This window comes from Bombina bombina, chromosome 7, assembly GCF_027579735.1.
Source record: "Bombina bombina isolate aBomBom1 chromosome 7, aBomBom1.pri, whole genome shotgun sequence".
Lineage (NCBI taxonomy): Eukaryota > Metazoa > Chordata > Amphibia > Anura > Bombinatoridae > Bombina > Bombina bombina.
This window is the reverse complement of record NC_069505.1, coordinates 13,353,751-13,376,898: the sequence shown is the minus strand read 5'-3', so window position 1 is coordinate 13,376,898 and position 23,148 is coordinate 13,353,751.

Below are 23,148 nucleotides of genomic sequence, written 5' to 3'. Positions count from 1 at the left end.
TAATACCAATACACAGGATACAATCAAAAGAGTGAAACCATAATGAACATACAAACTGATGGGTACATACATATAAGACAAACTGATGGGTACATACATATAAGACAAACTGATGGGTACATACATATAAGACAAACTGATGGGTACATACATATAAGACAAACTGATGGGTACATACATATAAGGCAAACTGATGGGTACATACATATAAGACAAACTGATGGGTACATACATATAAGACAAACTGATGGGTACATACATATAAGACAAACTGATGGGTACATACATATAAGACAAACTGATGGGTACATACATATAAGGCAAACTGATGGGTACATACATATAAGACAAACTGATGGGTACATACATATAAGACAAACTGATGGGTACATACATATAAGACAAACTGATGGGTACATACATATAAGACAAACTGATGGGTACATACATATAAGACAAACTGATGGGTACATACATATAAGACAAACTGATGGGTACATACATATAAGGCAAACTGATGGGTACATACATATAAGACAAACTGATGGGTACATACATATAAGACAAACTGATGGGTACATACATATAAGACAAACTGATGGGTACATACATATAAGACAAACTGATGGGTACATACATATAAGACAAACTGATGGGTACATACATATAAGACAAACTGATGGGTACAGACATATAAGGCAAACTGATGGGTACATACATATAAGACAAACTGATGGGTACATACATATAAGACAAACTGAAAATAGGACAAAGTGAAACAAAAGGAGACACAATTGACTGCAGGCACAGAGTATATGTTATATGGCAACTATGTATGGGCCCAAGCAAAGTTGAGAGATTGTCAAAACACAATAGAAATCATGGAGCAGAGCATAAAGTGCCTAATAAGCACGACATATAGTGTTATATATAACATAAGAGATAGTCTGGTTAAATGTGCAACATAAGAGATAATCAGCCTATACATATATTAAATGTGCAACATAAGAGATAATCAGCCTATACATATATTAAATGTGCAACATAAGAGATAATCAGCCTATACATATATTAAATGTGCAACATAAGAGATAATCAGCCTATACATATATTAAATGTGCAACATAAGAGATAATCAGCCTATACATATATTAAATGTGCAACATAAGAGATAATCAGCCTATACATATATTAAATGTGCAACATAAGAGATAATCAGCCTATACATATATTAAATGTGCAACATAAGAGATAATCAGCCTAGACATATATTAAATGTATATTAACTGTGCACGCTACTGGTAGAGGATACAAGAGAGCCTCAGAATAATGTTGTTACACTCAATCTAATAGTATCAAACCGTCAGCACAGTCCATATCCGTAGCATAAAAATACCTAGCTTGTAACAGTGAGAGCCGAATGCACCCCAGATCACTATAAATAACACAATAAATGAATTACCTTGTAGAGTTCATAGCATTAACAGAAGCAGTATAACGCGTGTAGCATAATATGAGACTGGACACCTAGGGCCGACCAGAGCGCCCGTGAGGGAGGGGTAGAACTAGCCCCAGCATCCCCAAAAAACTGTCAGTCAAAACGCTGGCAGCATCTGATAGGGCAGGGGGGTGCGCCTCTATGTACACCACTCGGTAGGATGGATCTGGGAGCTAAATACCAATAATGCAGGCCACTAACTAACTTATTAAAAGGCAATAAGATGTAAACAAACCCATATCCGAACAGGGAAATACGGCGGTCATGGTAATAAGGGGAGGGACCAGTCCGTAGGTGCCAGTGTTATAGTGGTATAGAAATATCAGAATTGTTTACGTGATATCCCACACAGAGTGTGTGTGCACAGTATGCAGAAAGTATGAACAAAAATCATATCTAGGTGCTATATCTAAACATACAACGATGTGTAAGTATCTACATGGGACTATATGTATTGGAAAATGGCTCATCCAGGTACTGGTAAGCAGATACCAAGTGCAGGATATAGGATATGTCACACATCATACAATCAACAGGGCCCTTTCACGGACAGCATGACTAGGGGAATCTGCAAAAGGGGGCTATCGGTGGAGTATCCCCAAATTGGGAAGAGAGAGGCACATGCCAGTGTGCATGCTTAAGCACATAGTTAAAGATACTGTCGCAAGCCTAACATAATAAAGACTAATAATAAACACGAAACCACCCTAGTATGAAACAAAAACCACACAATAATCAGAATAGTCAAAGTGTTCATAATGGGCCATATCAGAATCAATGTCAGGTTCAAACATCCTAGTTAGGGGGGTACCTGTGTGGAGAAGGCGTAGACTTAGGGGCCAACAAATTCATAGAAAACAGTGCCAGTCATTGCCCATATTTAATCCTTTAGGGTGAATGGTGACAAGTTTATAGATCCATTCAGCTTCTTTCTGTAGCAAAAGTTTGTTTCTGTCACCACCCCTCCTTAGGGGGGGGTATGTGGTCGATGAGTATGAATCTGAGGTCCTTCACTGTATGTCCCTGTTCCATGAAGTGCCTCGCCACCGGCTGGCCGCTCTTTCCTTTATCAATCGCTGCCCATATGGCACTTCTGTGGTTAGCCATCCGTTTTTCTATATCAACACAGGTCTTGCCAACATAGAATAAACCACATATGCAGTTCAGCATATATATGACAAATTTTGTGGTGCAGCTAAGGTGGTGTTTAATTGCATACCTCTGATTGTTATGGGGATGTCCGAAATGGCTGCCCTGTAGCATGGAATTGCAGGTAGTACAGCTGGGGCATTTGAATGAACCAAACCTGGTAGAGATTGTACCACTATCAGTGCTGTAGCTCCTAATGGGGTCCGTCACCATCAGAATGTCCTTCAAGTTTCTGCCAATTCTGTATCCAATTCTAGGTGGATCATGATTCCCATAGGGCAGTGACATGTCAGTACTCACTATCTCCCAGTGTTCCTTGAGCGTATTGCCCAATCCCCTAGATTTAGGGGTAAAGGTGGTGATGAAGTTGGTCCTCAGGGGTCCCGAGGTAGGTACTTCCCTAGTGTGTGAAGTCTTGTCAGTGCCACCTGTCGCTGCAAGTCTGGATGACACAATCGTCGCTCTGTCATAGCCCCTGGCTGCAAATGTACGTTCCATTTTATCCAGTTGTTGGCAGTTAACATCAGATGTGTTATTACGGACCACCCGAAGCATTTGGGCCTTTTTTCGATCACCTTAATAAGGGACAGAGGGTGGCAGCTAGAGACGTGGAGGATAGAATTTCTATCAGTCTCTTTTTTGTAGAGTGTTGTACCCAGAGCGGTTCCTTATTTGTAGATCCTGAGATCCAAAAAGTCAACCTGCTGGCAGCTAGCGCAAACCTTCAATTTCACCGGCTCATTGAATGCATTCAGGTAATTGGTCCAGTTCATCAAGGATTCTTCCGTGCCCCTCCAGATAGAGGATATTGTCAATGTACCTCTTATAATGTATGACCTGTGCATGTTCGTATCCTTTGAAGATCTTAACTTCAATGTGCTCCATGAATAGATTGGCAAACACAGGGGCCATGTTGGAGCCCATGGCTGTACCGGTCAACTGCAGATAGAAACCTTTCTCAAATTTAAAGTAGTTCAACTTTAAGCACAGGGTAAGAAGTTCCACAATGAATTCAGGAGGTGGGCCCACGTAGGGGTAGATGTTGAAGCATTTGGATATGATCTGGATGCCAGCCTCCTGTGGAATTACAGTGTAAAGGCTGGTCACATCCATTTTGGCACAATTTCTGTTCCCTGGGGGAGGGTCTTAGAAGGTATAAAGGTTTGCTTGTCAAATTTCATTGTTAGTCTGATGAAGGGGAGCTGTCCCCGAAACGACACATACATAAAAAGCTACTATTGCTAGTTTTTAAGACCACTGAGTGCTGTCTTCTATTACTTATATCTCTACCTGCATTCAGCACCCTGGCACCAGGACACCTGCTAGTTCGAGTGCACCAGCCTCTTTGAATATATGAATATATATATATATATATATATATATATACAGCAGGCAGGCCAGCACTCACGGTTAACATTTCATCCACCCAGGGTGCTTCTATGGTATTGTTATTTTGTATTGTCTGACAAAGGGGGTAACACCCCGAAATGTTACATTAAAGGTAACTTTGGAAATCCTGGCAAGTGCATCCCCATTCTTTACTACTATCTATATATAGATATGGATCCAAAAGATGCACTCGCCGTTTTGTGAAAAATATTTATTTACAAATGAGTGAACGTTTTCGGGGAGTAACACCCGTCCTCAGACTCTTGTGAGAATAAAAAGTGAAAAGAGTGACTTACCCAGTCGAGTGTTTATTGGAAAAGTGAAGAAGTTGGAAAAACGCCACCAACCTGCACACCATGGCGCCCGAGCCTTACCCGGAAGTGCGACCCATGACATCATCACGTAGACGCCGGCAGTGAAAGAACCGCCCCTGTGTGTCAAGAAAGTGTGATGAGTAAAGTGCGCAAGTGAGGTGCCACTATAATATGTAATAGTAAAAATAGTGCACCATTCTGAACATGTGCATAAATATTAGGACAATAAGAGACAATGTATGTCATGGTGGATATGTGCCGTGAAATAGTGTAAGGTACAGGGTGTGGAAAATGTGTAAAAAAAGGGCGCATAATACTGAATACAAAAAGAAGATACAAAGGAAACAAGGTGTATGTTTAAAGTACAAACTCCTAATTAACAGAATAACAAACAACAATAATCAATAGTCAATAAAGTAACTGTATTAGAGATAATGATAAAGACGATTAGGTGTATAGTTGGCCATATATATAACATTAATACGCTAAAGCGGATAAGGTTAGATACCTTATACATTCCTTGCAACATTTATATAGGGAGAGGCCTTAACTATATATATAGATCAATATAGGGATTAATGGGCACTAGTGACTGGACTTAATCTGGGTATGATATAGAAGGTAGATGAAATCCTCACGATTATATATGTTACTAGGGAGGGGAAGAAATAATAATAAAGTCACAAAGGACTTATAAATAACAGTGCCAATCTAGATGGGTATTAAGTCCCCTAGGGATAAGTGTTCCCAGTTCAAAAGTGCATCTTGCTTCCAATTGGAGAAGGCGTTTACCCTGATCCCCTCCTCTGGGCATCGGGGGAACATGGTCAATTAGTGTATACTTCAGGTCTTTGACCGTGTGGCCTGCTTTTAAAAAATGCTGTGCCACTGGTTGGTCTGTGGTACCCTTCTCGATTGCCGTCCTAATTGATGACCTATGGTTGGCCATCCTGGTGCGGAGGTCGTCCGAAGTCTTACCCATGTAGAATAAGCCACAAATACAGTGGAGTAAATACACCACATGAGTGGTGGTGCAGGTCATGCGATGTTTGTAGTGATATTTCTTTCTACTATATGGATGGGTAAAGTAGGGGCCTGCTATTAGGCCATTGCAGGTGGTACAGCCTATACACTTATAACAACCGGGTTTTTTTTATTTTAACCAAGTGCTTTTCTCATAACAATGAGTGGGGTCTGTGTGTACCATCCGGTCACGTAGTGATCTCCCCCTTCTGTAGCCTACCCTTGGTGATAGAGTGTCTCTAAATGGTAAAGAGGGATCTGTGGTGATAATCTGCCAATTCTTTTTGAGGCTATCTGATAGACCCTGTTTGTCATGTGTGTAGGTTGTAGGGAATGTGAGCCTAGGCTGTTGTAGAGCTACTTGATCCTTCAAGGCATTCAACTCCAGATTCTGTTTCACCTGGGCTAGTGTTTTTCTTGGATATCCTCTCTCCAGAAATCTAGAGGTCATTTCATCCAGTTGTAGATTGAGATTCTCTGCTTCCGTATTGTTCCTCATCACCCTTTTATATTGTGAATTGGGTAGTGCCCTTTTATATATATATATATATATATATATATATATATATATATATATATATATATATATATATATATATATATATATAAATATATATAATTGTGTATAGTATATAGTATATATTTACTTGTGGATAGTATTTAGTATATATATACTTGTGTATAGTGTATAGTATATAGTATATATCTTAATTTTAACCTTCTTACATTCAAAATTCATCATAATTATTTCAAGGACCAATACCGACTCCACATAATGCACAACTAGACTCATAAAAATTGAACGGATGACATTACTAAAGTGAGATACTCAACGGATGGCAATATACTCCCACCGGACCAACTTACTACCAGAAAGAGATACCTTCAGCTGAACACCACAAACAAGGTACACTTAAACTAAAAAAAAAAAAAAGACTCAACCCATGCACAAATTGGGCTTTGGATTTCATAATCCATTTAGCAATGCTCAGATTTCATTTCTAAACACAAGAAAAACTAATTTATGAAGTCTATTTTACTAAAATACATTGGTTTTAAAACCCCTGCATGCTTTCTTATCTGTTATCTACAATGCAGCCTGAAGTGCAAAATCTTACACCTCACTCTGGCCTGAATCCTATAGAGCAGGGCAATGTAACCAGCCCCCACTGCTAACATTCCTACAAATACTAGAAGCTATTTTAACCCCTTCACTGCAGAGGGAATGATCACCTATACACCCTCACATCTGCACTCCTTAAGACCCCAAAGAGTGGTCGCAGCACTCAGTCCCTCACTAGTGGCTACCCTAAAATCACTCAGCATTTTCAAAGGGACTGACAGGGGCTGTCGTGGAGGAAAATCAAAATTTAAAGTTCTATATCCTGACACTATCACAGCTGCCCCACCACCCTGTCCACCCGCAAGCCCAATTGAAGTGATCCAACCTAAAAGCCACAAAAACCGCACTATCAAATCAAGAAAATCTCTTTGTGTGATCCCTATAAGAAGACACGTTGTCTCCAAAGTACAGAGCAAAAACTCAGAATCCCAAGACTGTCCTATCAGAGCAATCCAATGCAATGCCAGATCAATAAAGAACAAAACAGCTATTATTTCCGACCTTATTGAAACATGCTTAAATCCCAGACCAATATCAGTCCAAAAAACCCAATCATTTGAATGTGTAGCTGCCAGCCTCTCAATAGAGAAAGGATTCCGAATACTGCTAATATACAGACCCCCAGGAGATGGGAAGAGATTTCTTTAGGAACTCTCAGACCTTTGGCTGGCTTAATCCTTGAACACCCCAGATGGCTTATATTAGGAGACTTCAACACTTGGATTGACAACACCCTATCCCTGCTTGGGCAGGATCTCCTCAGCTTGATGAGTACACTCGGCTTCACACAACTCGTCACCACTCCCACCCACAGAAAAGGTCATACACTTGATCTAGTGTTTCAGTCTGGACTAGAAGTGTCACCAGTAACTGTAAACCCAGTTACCTGGTCAGACCACCACTCCATTCACTTCTCCATTGTATCACAATCAACCAGACACCAGCCTCAGAACCTGGTCAAACACCGCTCATTAAAAGGGGTGACACCACTGGATGTTGCATGACATATGGATCTAAGTGAACTAATGGGCACCTGCGAAGACCCCCAGCTCCTTAGTCCGACTCTACAACAAAACCATGAGAGACACCCTAGAAAACATTGCACCATCTCGCATACGTACTGTCCAAACCCACAACAATGCACCGTGGTTTGATAGCTCCATCAGAGAAATGAAAAGAACAGGACGTAAGCTCGAGAGAAAGTGGCGCAGAACACATGATCCAGAGGATAAAGCCGCTCTTACCAAACATCTAAATAAATATCAATCCGAGATAACTCATTTATGGTCCACTTTTACAAATGTGGATATAAAAGAAGTTAAAGACACCATACAAAAGTTGCACCCTACTACGTGTGACTTAGACCCTGCTCCAACTCAGCTCATATCTGGATGCATTGAAACACTCGCCCCAGTCCTCACAAAAATAGTGCAGTGTTCACTAAAAACAGGAGACTTTCCAGATCCTCTAAAAGAAGCTGTGGTAAAACCACTCCTAAAGAAACCTTTATTAGACCCAGACTGCATGACTAATTACAGACCAGTATCCAACCTCCCATTTCTGGGGAAAATAATTGAAAAAGTAGTGGCAACTCAACTGGAAGCCCATCTATCACGCCTAAACATATTCAATCTTTTCCAGTCAGACTTGAGATGCCGCCACAGCACTGAAACAGCGCTAGTCCGAGTGCTAAATGATCTCCTCATGGCAAGAGACAAAGGTGATTACTCCATTCTAATCCTCCTGGATCTCTCAGCTGCATTTGACACCATTGACCATAGGATTCTAATAGAGCGCTTGCAGTACATCTGTGGTCTAGGAGGCACAGTCCTTAACTGGTTTAAATCCTTCCTCGCTGGTAGATCACAGAGAGTAATATCAGGATCAAGCTCATCAGCACCAACAGAACTGGCCTGCGGAGTTCCACAAGGATCTATCCTGTCTCCCATGCTATTCGCAATTTACTTACTACCACTGAGGGACATCATTAACCGACATGGCCTAAGGTATCATTGTTACGCTGATGACACACAACTCTACTTCTCCTTTGCTCCAGATACTACATACCCAGCATGCCGCATAAACAGTTGCTTAACAGACCTCATAGAATGGATGAATGTTGCTGTCTCAAAGTGAACCCGGACAAAACAGAGTTACTCTTGGTGAGGGGAACCCGGGCATCAAAAATATCCCACGATCACCCAACTGGCCTGGAGTTTGGAGGCTCTGAACACGTTAGTTCAGCAAAGGTACGAAACCTCAGAGTGCTGATTGACGCTGGACTATCTTTTAAACAGCATATTTCCTCCATAATAAAATCTGCCTACTTTCATCTGAAAAACATAGCCAGGATACAACACTTAATTCCACCGGATGATATGCCAACATTAATCCATGCATGTATATCCTCTAGGCTAGATTACTGCAATGCACTTTACTTGGGCCTCCCAAAAAAAGAACTTCATCGCCTTCAGACAGTACAAAACGCAGCAGCCAGACTACTGACCAATCAAACTCGCTCCTGCCACATAACACCTGTTCTCCACTCCCTGCATTGGCTTCTGATTAAATGGCGAACATATTTTAAAATTGGTCTGCTGACCTTCAAAGCCTTAAACAACCAAGGCCCACAGTATCTGAAAGAGCTCCTGATACCCTACATCCCATCCCGTTCACTTAGGTCAGCCAACACATCCCTCCTCTCAGTGCCAAGAATAAGGACAAACTCAGGCTCCAGAGCATTCTGCAACGCTGCCCCTACTTTCTGGAACTCTTTACCGTGCGCAATCAGAAAGGCACCGTCCTTACAGACTTTTAAAAAAAAGCTAAAGACCCACCTCTTCCATCAGGCATTCAGTCCGCTTATCTGACCTTCAGAAACTCCTAACTTTTATGTCTTATATTGGTATATTTGTAAAGTGCTTTGAGTCTCACAGGGAGAAAAGCGCTATATAAATCGCAAATTATTATTATTATTATTATTATTATATATTTACTTGTGCATAGTATTTAGTATATAAAATACTTGTGTATAGTATATAGACTTGTGTATAATATTATATATATATATATATACCTGTGTATAGTATTTAGTATATAAAATACTTGTGTATAGTATATAGACTTGTGTATAATATTATATATATATACCTGTGTATAGTATTTAGTATATATATATATATATATATATATATATATAGTATATATATACATATTATATATATATATATATATATACACACTTGTGTATAGTGTGTGTATATATATATATATATATATATATATATATAAGATGCTCAAAAAAGTATTGCAGTATGCAGTGATACCTTTTTTATTGGACTAACATAATATTTCAAAGACAAGCTTTTGAGAGTTTTCCTCTCTTCCTCAGGTCTAAAGCAATACTGATCAATCTGATATAGATACACATCACATACAACAAATGGAAGGGAGGGAGGGGGTGAGAGGGGTCTCATAAAAAGCAGAGAATGTGTCTGAAGGAGAAAATAGCTGAGAATAGCCAGAAAGAATAAATAAACAGAGGAGAGTAAATAGGCCAGATGAGAGGAAAAACAAAAGGAAAAAGAAACCAATATAGGACAATAAGATGAGAGATTATAGAAAGTTATGGTAGTGTGTGAGAAAGCCAGAGTCTACATTAAAGGGACGGTCAACCTTAAAAATAATGTTATATAATTCTGCACATAGTGCAGAATTATATAACATTATTTAAGTGCTATAGTTCTAATAGCCTTTTTTCTTTTTAAATATGTAAAAATTACGGCGCTTTTACAGACCCGCTCTCTGCTGAGCGGGTCTGTAATATTTAGTCAGCGCATCGGGCCAGCTGTATAGTCACAGCCCGGCCCGACCGCGTCATAGCACTAATTGCAGCTCGCTCCTGTCACAGGAGCGAGCTGCACTTAGTCTTATGGCGCGGTCGGGCCGGGCTGTGACTATACAGCTGGCCCGATGCGCTGACTAAATATTACAGACCCGCTCAGCAGAGAGCAGAGAGCGGGTCTGTAAAAGCGCCGTAATTTTTACATATTTAAAGAGAAAAAAGGCTATTAGAACTATAGCACTTAAATAATGTTATATAATTCTGCACTATGTGCAGAATTATATAACATTATTTTTAAGGTTTACTGTCCCTTTAAGTCCTTCATTTCTGGTATTGAAATGTGTGATCATTTTCATCTCAAACGTCCTTCGTTCATGAGAGTCTTTGAAATTCCCTTTAAGAATTTTAATCCTGAGGTTAAGGATGGAGTGACCAGTCTGGGTGAAGTGATGACCAACAGGGGTACAATATTCATTTCCCTTGTGGTTTTTGATCGAGTGTCTGTGTAGATTCATTCTGAGATGCAGCTTTAGGCCAGTTTCTCCAATGTAGCAACCTCTCTTGTCACACGCTGTATCATGTACACCACATTAGCAGATGAGCACGAATAGGATCATTAAATATTGTATGACGCGTTGTTGTGTCTGGCTGTGTTGTCACATATATGTTGTGTTATTGTGTCTGGCTGTGTTGTTGTCACATATATGTTGTGTTATTGTGTCTGGCTGTGTTGTTGTCACATATATGTTGTGTTATTGTGTCTGGCTGTGTTGTTGTCACATATATGTTGACACAGTTTACAGAGTGATTTGTTGCATCGTGCAGTGCCATTCTGTGTACGCTTCTGTTCTGTGGTTAATTTGCTGCGGACCAATCTCCGTCTCAGGTTAGGCGGTTGTTTGAATGCTAGCATGGGGGGTTCAGGAAATTTTTTTTGAATGTGGGGTCCTCTGAAATTAGTGGTTGTAGCTCTTTAATAATTTTGCGCACTCCTTCTAGAGTAGGGTTGTAAGTGACTACTAGAGGGGTTCTTGTTTTGTTTTCCTTTTCTTTGTATTGTAGGAGCCTTTCCTGTGGTGTTTTTAGGGCAGATTTGATTTTTTTAGATATTGTCCTTTCCTTGTAGCCCTTTTGCCTAAATGACTCTGACAGTGTACTCAGGTGCTGATCTCTGTCTTTTGTGTCAGAGCAAATGGGGTGATATCTGATAGCTTGGCTGTAGATGATACCTTGTTTGGTGTGATTGGGATGGAAGCTGGAATTGTGGAGGTAGCTGTACCTGTCTGTGGGTTTTCTGTATACAGATGAATGAAGGATGCCATTGGTGACAGTTATTGTGCAGTCCAAGAAGTTCACACTATGATTTGAAAAGTCCATTTTAAGGTTTATTGATGGGTGAAATTAATTAAATGATTTGTGGAAATCTAAAAGGCTTTCTTCTCCTTCTGTCCATATTATGAAAATATCATCGATGTAACGATAATATGTATATGGTTTGTGGGGCTGAGTACATAAGAATCTGTATTCTAGGTATGCCATGAAAAGATTGGCGTATTGGGGTGACATTTTTGTGCCCATCGCTGTCCCTGTCATTTGTAGGTAGTAATTGTTGTTAAAACTGAAATAGTTGTGTGTGAGTATGAATTCTATAAGCTGGGCAATAGTTGCACTATCATATTTGTGTGTTGTTTGGTGGGATGAGAGAAATTTACTGCAGGCCTCAATACCATCCTTATGCGGGATGTTGCTGTATAAGGATTCCACATCCATAGTAACTAGTATAGTGTTTCTAGGTAGTTCATTTATCTGGTTAAGTTTATTAAGGAAGTTTGTAGTGTCCTGTATAAAGCTATCAGTCTTAATAACAAGAGGCTTAAGAATGTTTTCTATTAGGCCAGATATTTGTTCAGTGAGTGTTCCCATACCTGTTATAATGGGGCGTCCTGGGTTTCCTGGCTTGTGGATTTTGGGTAGCATGTAGAAGGTACCCATCTGAGGATTGTACCAGGTACCAGATTTTCTAATTCTTGCTGTTTGTGTTTAGGAAATGTTTTGATAAGTTTTGTGAGTTTAGCTGAATATTCCTTGGTGGGGTCCGTGTCCAGTTTTTTGTAGTAATTTACATCAGACAACTGTCTGTAACCTTCTGTAGTGTAGTCCTGGGTATTCATGATAACTACTGATCCACCCTTGTCCGCCGGCTTGATGATGATGTTATTATTATTCATCAAGTTTTTCAAGGCATTTCTTGGTGGTGACTAGGGATGCCACTCTCAGGCGAAAACTTTCAATGTAACTGTCCAATTTGATGTTATGTCCTGCTGTCGGTGTAAAATCTTCCTACCATTATTATCCTGTTTAAGAGTCGTGTTTTTTTTGGCATAAAATTATTCCTTAAGTCTCAATCTTCGGAAAAAGTCTTCCAAGTCTGAATATAACTGGATGTGATTAAGATTTGTGTTAGGACAGAATGTTAGCCCCTTGGATAAGACTGATTTTTCAGGTATTGAAAGGTGATGATTAGAGAGGTTTACAATCCCAGTATTGTCCGTGAATTGTTCTTGGTAGTTAGCAGGCTCAGTTTGGTTTGGGTCATTGGTAGTTCTGGTTGGAGTAAGCTGTTTTTCAATGGAGCAAACAATCAGTTGATCTTTCATTAGGGCTTTCTTTGTGCTGTTTGAGGCCAGCCAGTTTCTTATTCTTTTTCCTGATGAGATTATGTTGTTGTTTCCTGTAGAAGTAATCCATTTCTATTTCCATTGCTTTGGTTTCGGATGTAACCTGTTGAAGATCTTGAAATAAGGACTGCTTATGACAGAGTATTTTTTGTTTTCTGTCATATAGTTGGTGAATTAGGTTGTTGCGTAGTTTCTCACTAGTCTGTCTGCAGAGATTCTCAGCATATGGTGAGTTGTGGGTAGTAGAAAGTGGGTTCTTAATTCGAAGTCCATTAGGGATTAGATACATTTTCTTACAACGTGTAAGAAAATATGTCTATATATAGATATCAAAATAACAAGAGTATTGCATTGAGCAATGATACTTTTTTATTGGACTAACTATACATTTATAAGTTGACAAGCTTTCGGAAGAGTTCCTTCCTTTATCAAGTCTGAAGCAATACTGACCAATTCAATGGAATTTACAGATTATATCTTAAAACACAGAATAGCTAAGAAGACAGAAAGTGCAGGGAGAGGAGGAGGTTTTAAGATACAATCTGTAAATTCCATTGAATTGGTCAGTATTGCTTCAGACTTGATAAAGGAAGGAACTCTTCCGAAAGCTTGTCATCTTATAAATGTATAGTTAGTCCAATAAAAAAGTATCATTGCTCAATGCAATACTCTTTTATTTTGATATTAAAAAATTTGAACTAACACGGCTACTCCAATCAACGTATGTATATATATATATATATATATATATATATATATATATATTCGTGTATAGTATTTAGTATATATATATATACTTGTGTATAGTATTTAGTATATATATATATATATATTCGTGTATAGTATTTAGTATATATATATATACTTGTGTATAGTATTTAGTATATATATATATATATATTCGTGTATAGTATTTAGTATATATATATATACTTGTGTATAGTATTTAGTATATATATATATACTTGTGTATAGTATTTAGTATATATATATATACTTGTGTATAGTATTTAGTATATATATATATATATTCGTGTATAGTATTTAGTATATATATATATACTTGTGTATAGTATTTAGTATATATATATATATATATATACTTGTGTATAGTATTTAGTATATATATATATACTTGTGTATAGTATTTAGTATATATATATATATATATTCGTGTATAGTATTTAGTATATATATATATATACTTGTGTATAGTATTTAGTATATATATATATATATTCGTGTATAGTATTTAGTATATATATATATACTTGTGTATAGTATTTAGTATATAAATATATACTTGTGTATAGTATTTAGTATATAAATATATACTTGTGTATAGTATTTAGTATATAAATATATACTTGTGTATAGTATTTAGTATATATATATATACTTGTGTATAGTATTTAGTATATAAATATATACTTGTGTATAGTATTTAGTATATATATATATACTTGTGTATAGTATTTAGTATATATCTATATATATTCGTGTATAGTATTTAGTATATATATATACTTGTGTATAGTATTTAGTATATAAATATATACTTGTGTATAGTATTTAGTATATATATATATATTCGTGTATAGTATTTAGTATATATATATATACTTGTGTATAGTATTTAGTATATATATATATATATTCGTGTATAGTATTTAGTATATATATATATATTCGTGTATAGTATTTAGTATATATATATATACTTGTGTATAGTATTTAGTATATATATATATATATATATATATTCGTGTATAGTATTTAGTATATATATATATACTTGTGTATAGTATTTAGTATATATATATATATATATTCGTGTATAGTATTTAGTATATATATATATATACTTGTGTATAGTATTTAGTATATATATATATACTTGTGTATAGTATTTAGTATATATATATATACTTGTGTATAGTATTTAGTATATATATATATACTTGTGTATAGTATTTAGTATATATATATATACTTGTGTATAGTATTTAGTATATATATATATACTTGTGTATAGTATTTAGTATATATATATATACTTGTGTATAGTATTTAGTATATATATATATACTTGTGTATAGTATTTAGTATATATATATATATACTTGTGTATAGTATTTAGTATATATATATATATTCGTGTATAGTATTTAGTATATATATATATATACTTGTGTATAGTATTTAGTATATATATATATATACTTGTGTATAGTATTTAGTATATATATATATACTTGTGTATAGTATTTAGTATATATATATATACTTGTGTATAGTATTTAGTATATATATATATACTTGTGTATAGTATTTAGTATATATATATATATATATTCGTGTATAGTATTTAGTATATATATATATACTTGTGTATAGTATTTAGTATATATATATATATACTTGTGTATAGTATTTAGTATATATATATATATACTTGTGTATAGTATTTAGTATATATATATATATACTTGTGTATAGTATTTAGTATATATATATATATATATTCGTGTATAGTATTTAGTATATATATATATATATACTTGTGTATAGTATTTAGTATATATATATATACTTGTGTATAGTATTTAGTATATATATATATATATACTTGTGTACAGTATTTAGTATATATATATACTTGTGTATAGTATTTAGTATATATATATATACTTGTGTATAGTATTTAGTATATATATATATATATATATTCGTGTATAGTATTTAGTATATATATATATACTTGTGTATAGTATTTAGTATATATATATATATACTTGTGTATAGTATTTAGTATATATATATATACTTGTGTATAGTATTTAGTATATATATACTTGTGTATAGTATTTAGTATATATATATATACTTGTGTATAGTATTTAGTATATATATATATATACTTGTGTATAGTATTTAGTATATATATATATACTTGTGTATAGTATTTAGTATATATATATATATACTTGTGTATAGTATTTAGTATATATATATATATATTCGTGTATAGTATTTAGTATATATATATATATACTTGTGTATAGTATTTAGTATATATATATATACTTGTGTATAGTATTTAGTATATATATATATACTTGTGTATAGTATTTAGTATATATATATATATATTCGTGTATAGTATTTAGTATATATATATATATATATTCGTGTATAGTATTTAGTATATATATATATATATATTCGTGTATAGTATTTAGTATATATATATATATACTTGTGTATAGTATTTAGTATATATATATATACTTGTGTATAGTATTTAGTATATATATATATACTTGTGTATAGTATTTAGTATATATATATATATACTTGTGTATAGTATTTAGTATATATATATATACTTGTGTATAGTATTTAGTATATATATATATATACTTGTGTATAGTATTTAGTATATATATATATATTCGTGTATAGTATTTAGTATATATATATATACTTGTGTATAGTATTTAGTATATATATATATACTTGTGTATAGTATTTAGTATATATATATATACTTGTGTATAGTATTTAGTATATATATATATACTTGTGTATAGTATTTAGTATATATATATATACTTGTGTATAGTATTTAGTATATATATATATATTCGTGTATAGTATTTAGTATATATATATATATATTCGTGTATAGTATTTAGTATATATATATATATACTTGTGTATAGTATTTAGTATATATATATATATATATATACTTGTGTATAGTATTTAGTATATATATATATATACTTGTGTATAGTATTTAGTATATATATATATACTTGTGTATAGTATTTAGTATATATATATATATACTTGTGTATAGTATTTAGTATATATATATATACTTGTGTATAGTATTTAGTATATATATATATATACTTGTGTATAGTATTTAGTATATATATATATATACTTGTGTATAGTATTTAGTATATATATATATATATACTTGTGTATAGTATTTAGTATATATATATATATACTTGTGTATAGTATTTAGTATATATATATATACTTGTGTATAGTATTTAGTATATAAATATATATTCGTGTATAGTATTTAGTATATATATATATACTTGTGTATAGTATTTAGTATATATATATATATATATACTTGTGTATAGTATTTAGTATATATATATATATATATTCGTGTATAGTATTTAGTATATATATATATATATACTTGTGTATAGTATTTAGTATATATATATATACTTGTGTATAGTATTTAGTATATATATATATATATACTTGTGTACAGTATTTAGTATATATATATACTTGTGTATAGTATTTAGTATATATATATATACTTGTGTATAGTATTTAGTATATATATATATATATATATATTCGTGTATAGTATTTAGTATATATATATATACTTGTGTATAGTATTTAGTATATATATATATATACTTGTGTATAGTATTTAGTATATATATATATACTTGTGTATAGTATTTAGTATATATATACTTGTGTATAGTATTTAGTATATATATATATACTTGTGTATAGTATTTAGTATATATATATATATACTTGTGTATAGTATTTAGTATATATATATATACTTGTGTATAGTATTTAGTATATATATATATATACTTGTGTATAGTATTTAGTATATATATATATATATTCGTGTATAGTATTTAGTATATATATATATACTTGTGTATAGTATTTAGTATATATATATATACTTGTGTATAGTATTTAGTATATATATATATACTTGTGTATAGTATTTAGTATATATATATATATATTCGTGTATAGTATTTAGTATATATATATATATATATTCGTGTATAGTATTTAGTATATATATATATATATTCGTGTATAGTATTTAGTATATATATATATATACTTGTGTATAGTATTTAGTATATATATATACTTGTGTATAGTATTTAGTATATATATATATACTTGTGTATAGTATTTAGTATATATATATATATACTTGTGTATAGTATTTAGTATATATATATATACTTGTGTATAGTATTTAGTATATATATATATATACTTGTGTATAGTATTTAGTATATATATATATATTCGTGTATAGTATTTAGTATATATATATATACTTGTGTATAGTATTTAGTATATATATATATACTTGTGTATAGTATTTAGTATATATATATATACTTGTGTATAGTATTTAGTATATATATATATATACTTGTGTATAGTATTTAGTATATATATATATACTTGTGTATAGTATTTAGTATATATATATATATACTTGTGTATAGTATATAGTATATATATATATATTCGTGTATAGTATTTAGTATATATATATATATATACTTGTGTATAGTATTTAGTATATATATATATATATACTTGTGTATAGTATTTAGTATATATATATATATACTTGTGTATAGTATTTAGTATATATATATATACTTGTGTATAGTATTTAGTATATATATATATATAGTTGTGTATAGTATTTAGTATATATATATATACTTGTGTATAGTATTTAGTATATATATATATATACTTGTGTATAGTATTTAGTATATATATATATACTTGTGTATAGTATTTAGTATATATATATATATACTTGTGTATAGTATTTAGTATATATATATATATACTTGTGTATAGTATTTAGTATATATATATATACTTGTGTATAGTATTTAGTATATATATATATATATATTCGTGTATAGTATTTAGTATATATATATATACTTGTGTATAGTATTTAGTATATATATATATACTTGTGTATAGTATTTAGTATATATATATATACTTGTGTATAGTATTTAGTATATATATATATATACTTGTGTATAGTATTTAGTATATATATATATATACTTGTGTATAGTATTTAGTATATATATATATACTTGTGTATAGTATTTAGTATATATATATATACTTGTGTATAGTATTTAGTATATATATATATACTTGTGTATAGTATTTAGTATATATATATATATACTTGTGTATAGTATTTAGTATATATATATATACTTGTGTATAGTATTTAGTATATATATATATACTTGTGTATAGTATTTAGTATATATATATATACTTGTGTATAGTATTTAGTATATATATATATACTTGTGTATAGTATTTAGTATATATATATATACTTGTGTATAGTATTTAGTATATATATATATACTTGTGTATAGTATTTAGTATATATATATATCTTGTGTATAGTATTTAGTATATATATATATACTTGTGTATAGTATTTAGTATATATATATATACTTGTGTATAGTATTTAGTATATATATATATACTTGTGTATAGTATTTAGTATATATATATATACTTGTGTATAGTATTTAGTATATATATATATACTTGTGTATAGTATTTAGTATATATATATATACTTGTGTATAGTATTTAGTATATATATATATACTTGTGTATAGTATTTAGTATATATATATATATACTTGTGTATAGTATTTAGTATATATATATATATTCGTGTATAGTATTTAGTATATATATATATACTTCGTGTATAGTATTTAGTATATATATATATACTTGTGTATAGTATTTAGTATATATATATATATATACTTGTGTATAGTATTTAGTATATATATATATACTTGTGTATAGTATTTAGTATATATATATATACTTGTGTATAGTATTTAGTATATATATATATATACTTGTGTATAGTATTTAGTATATATATATATATACTTGTGTATAGTATTTAGTATATATATATATATACTTGTGTATAGTATTTAGTATATATATATATACTTGTGTATAGTATTTAGTATATATATATATATATACTTGTGTATAGTATTTAGTATATATATATATATATTGTATAGTATTAGTATATATATATATACTTGTGTATAGTATTTAGTATATATATATATACTTGTGTATAGTATTTAGTATATAAATATATATTCGTGTATAGTATTTAGTATATATATATATATACTTGTGTATAGTATTTAGTATATATATATATATACTTGTGTATAGTATTTAGTATATATATATATACTTGTGTATAGTATTTAGTATATATATATATATTCGTGTATAGTATTTAGTATATATATATATACTTGTGTATAGTATTTAGTATATATATATATACTTGTGTATAGTATTTAGTATATATATATATACTTGTGTATAGTATTTAGTATATATATATATACTTGTGTATAGTATTTAGTATATATATATATACTTGTGTATAGTATTTAGTATATATATATACTTGTGTATAGTATTTAGTATATATATATATATACTTGTGTATAGTATTTAGTATATATATATATATACTTGTGTATAGTATTTAGTATATATATATATATACTTGTGTATAGTATTTAGTATATATATATATACTTGTGTATAGTATTTAGTATATATATATATACTTGTGTATAGTATTTAGTATATATATATATACTTGTGTATAGTATTTAGTATATATATATATACTTGTGTATAGTATTTAGTATATATATATATATACTTGTGTATAGTATTTAGTATATATATATATATACTTGTGTATAGTATTTAGTATATATATATTCGTGTATAGTATTTAGTATATAAATATATACTTGTGTATAGTATTTAGTATATATATATATACTTGTGTATAGTATTTAGTATATATATATATATACTTGTGTATAGTATTTAGTATATATATATATACTTGTGTATAGTATTTAGTATATAAATATATACTTGTGTATAGTATTTAGTATATAAATATATACTTGTGTATAGTATTTAGTATATAAATATATACTTGTGTATAGTATTTAGTATATAAATATATACTTGTGTATAGTATTTAGTATATATATATATACTTGTGTATAGTATTTAGTATATATATATATATACTTGTGTATAGTATTTAGTATATATATATTCGTGTATAGTATTTAGTATATATATATTCGTGTATAGTATTTAGTATATATATATATACTTGTGTATAATATTTAGTATATATATATATATATATACTTGTGTATAGTATTTAGTATATATATATATATTCGTGTATAGTATTTAGTATATATATATATACTTGTGTATAGTATTTAGTATATATATATATACTTGTGTATAGTATTTAGTATATATATATTCGTGTATAGTATTTAGTATATATATATATACTTGTGTATAGTATTTAGTATATATATATACTTGTGTATAGTATTTAGTATATATATATATATATTCGTGTATAGTATTTAGTATATATATATATATACTTGTGTATAGTATTTAGTATATATATATATACTTGTGTATAGTATTTAGTATATATATATATATACTTGTGTATAGTATTTAGTATATATATATATACTTGTGTATAGTATTTAGTATATATATATATATATATATACTTGTGTATAGTATTTAGTATATATATATATATTCGTGTATAGTATTTAGTATATATATATATATATACTTGTGTATAGTATTTAGTATATATATATATACTTGTGTATAGTATTTAGTATATATATATATATATTCGTGTATAGTATTTAGTATATATATATATACTTGTGTATAGTATTTAGTATATATATATATACTTGTGTATAGTATTTAGTATATAAATATATATTCGTGTATAGTATTTAGTATATATATATATATACTTGTGTATAGTATTTAGTATATATATATATACTTGTGTATAGTATTTAGTATATATATATATACTTGTGTATAGTATTTAGTATATATATATATACTTGTGTATAGTATTTAGTATATATATATATACTTGTGTATAGTATTTAGTATATATATATATATTCGTGTATAGTATTTAGTATATATATATATACTTGTGTATAGTATTTAGTATATATATATATACTTGTGTATAGTATTTAGTATATAAATATATATTCGTGTATAGTATTTAGTATATATATATATACTTGTGTATAGTATTTAGTATATATATATATACTTGTGTATAGTATTTAGTATATATATATATATATATACTTGTGTATAGTATTTAGTATATATATATATACTTGTGTATAGTATTTAGTATATATATATATATATACTTGTGTATAGTATTTAGTATAGATATGTATACTTGTGTATAGTATTTAGTATATATATATATACTTGTGTATAGTATTTAGTATATATATATATATTCGTGTATAGTATTTAGTATATATATATATACTTGTGTATAGTATTTAGTATATAAATATATACTTGTGTATAGTATTTAGTATATATATATATATACTTGTGTATAGTATTTAGTATATATATATACTTGTGTATAGTATTTAGTATATATATATATATATACTTGTGTATAGTATTTAGTATATATATATATACTTGTGTATAGTATTTAGTATATATATATATATTCGTGTATAGTATTTAGTATATATATATATACTCGTGTATAGTATTTAGTATATAAATATATACTTGTGTATAGTATTTAGTATATATATATATATACTTGTGTATAGTATTTAGTATATATATATATATACTTGTGTATAGTATTTAGTATATATATATATACTTGTGTATAGTATTTAGTATATAAATATATACTTGTGTATAGTATTTAGTATATATATATATATACTTGTGTATAGTATTTAGTATATAAATATATACTTGTGTATAGTATTTAGTATATATATATATACTTGTGTATAGTATTTAGTATATATATATATATATATATATATACTTGTGTATAGTATTTAGTATATATATATATACTTGTGTATAGTATTTAGTATATAAATATATACTTGTGTATAGTATTTAGTATATATATATATATATACTTGTGTATAGTATTTAGTATATATATATACTTGTGTATAGTATTTAGTATATATATATATACTTGTGTATAGTATTTAGTATATATATATATACTTGTGTATAGTATTTAGTATATATATATATACTTGTGTATAGTATTTAGTATATATATATATACTTGTGTA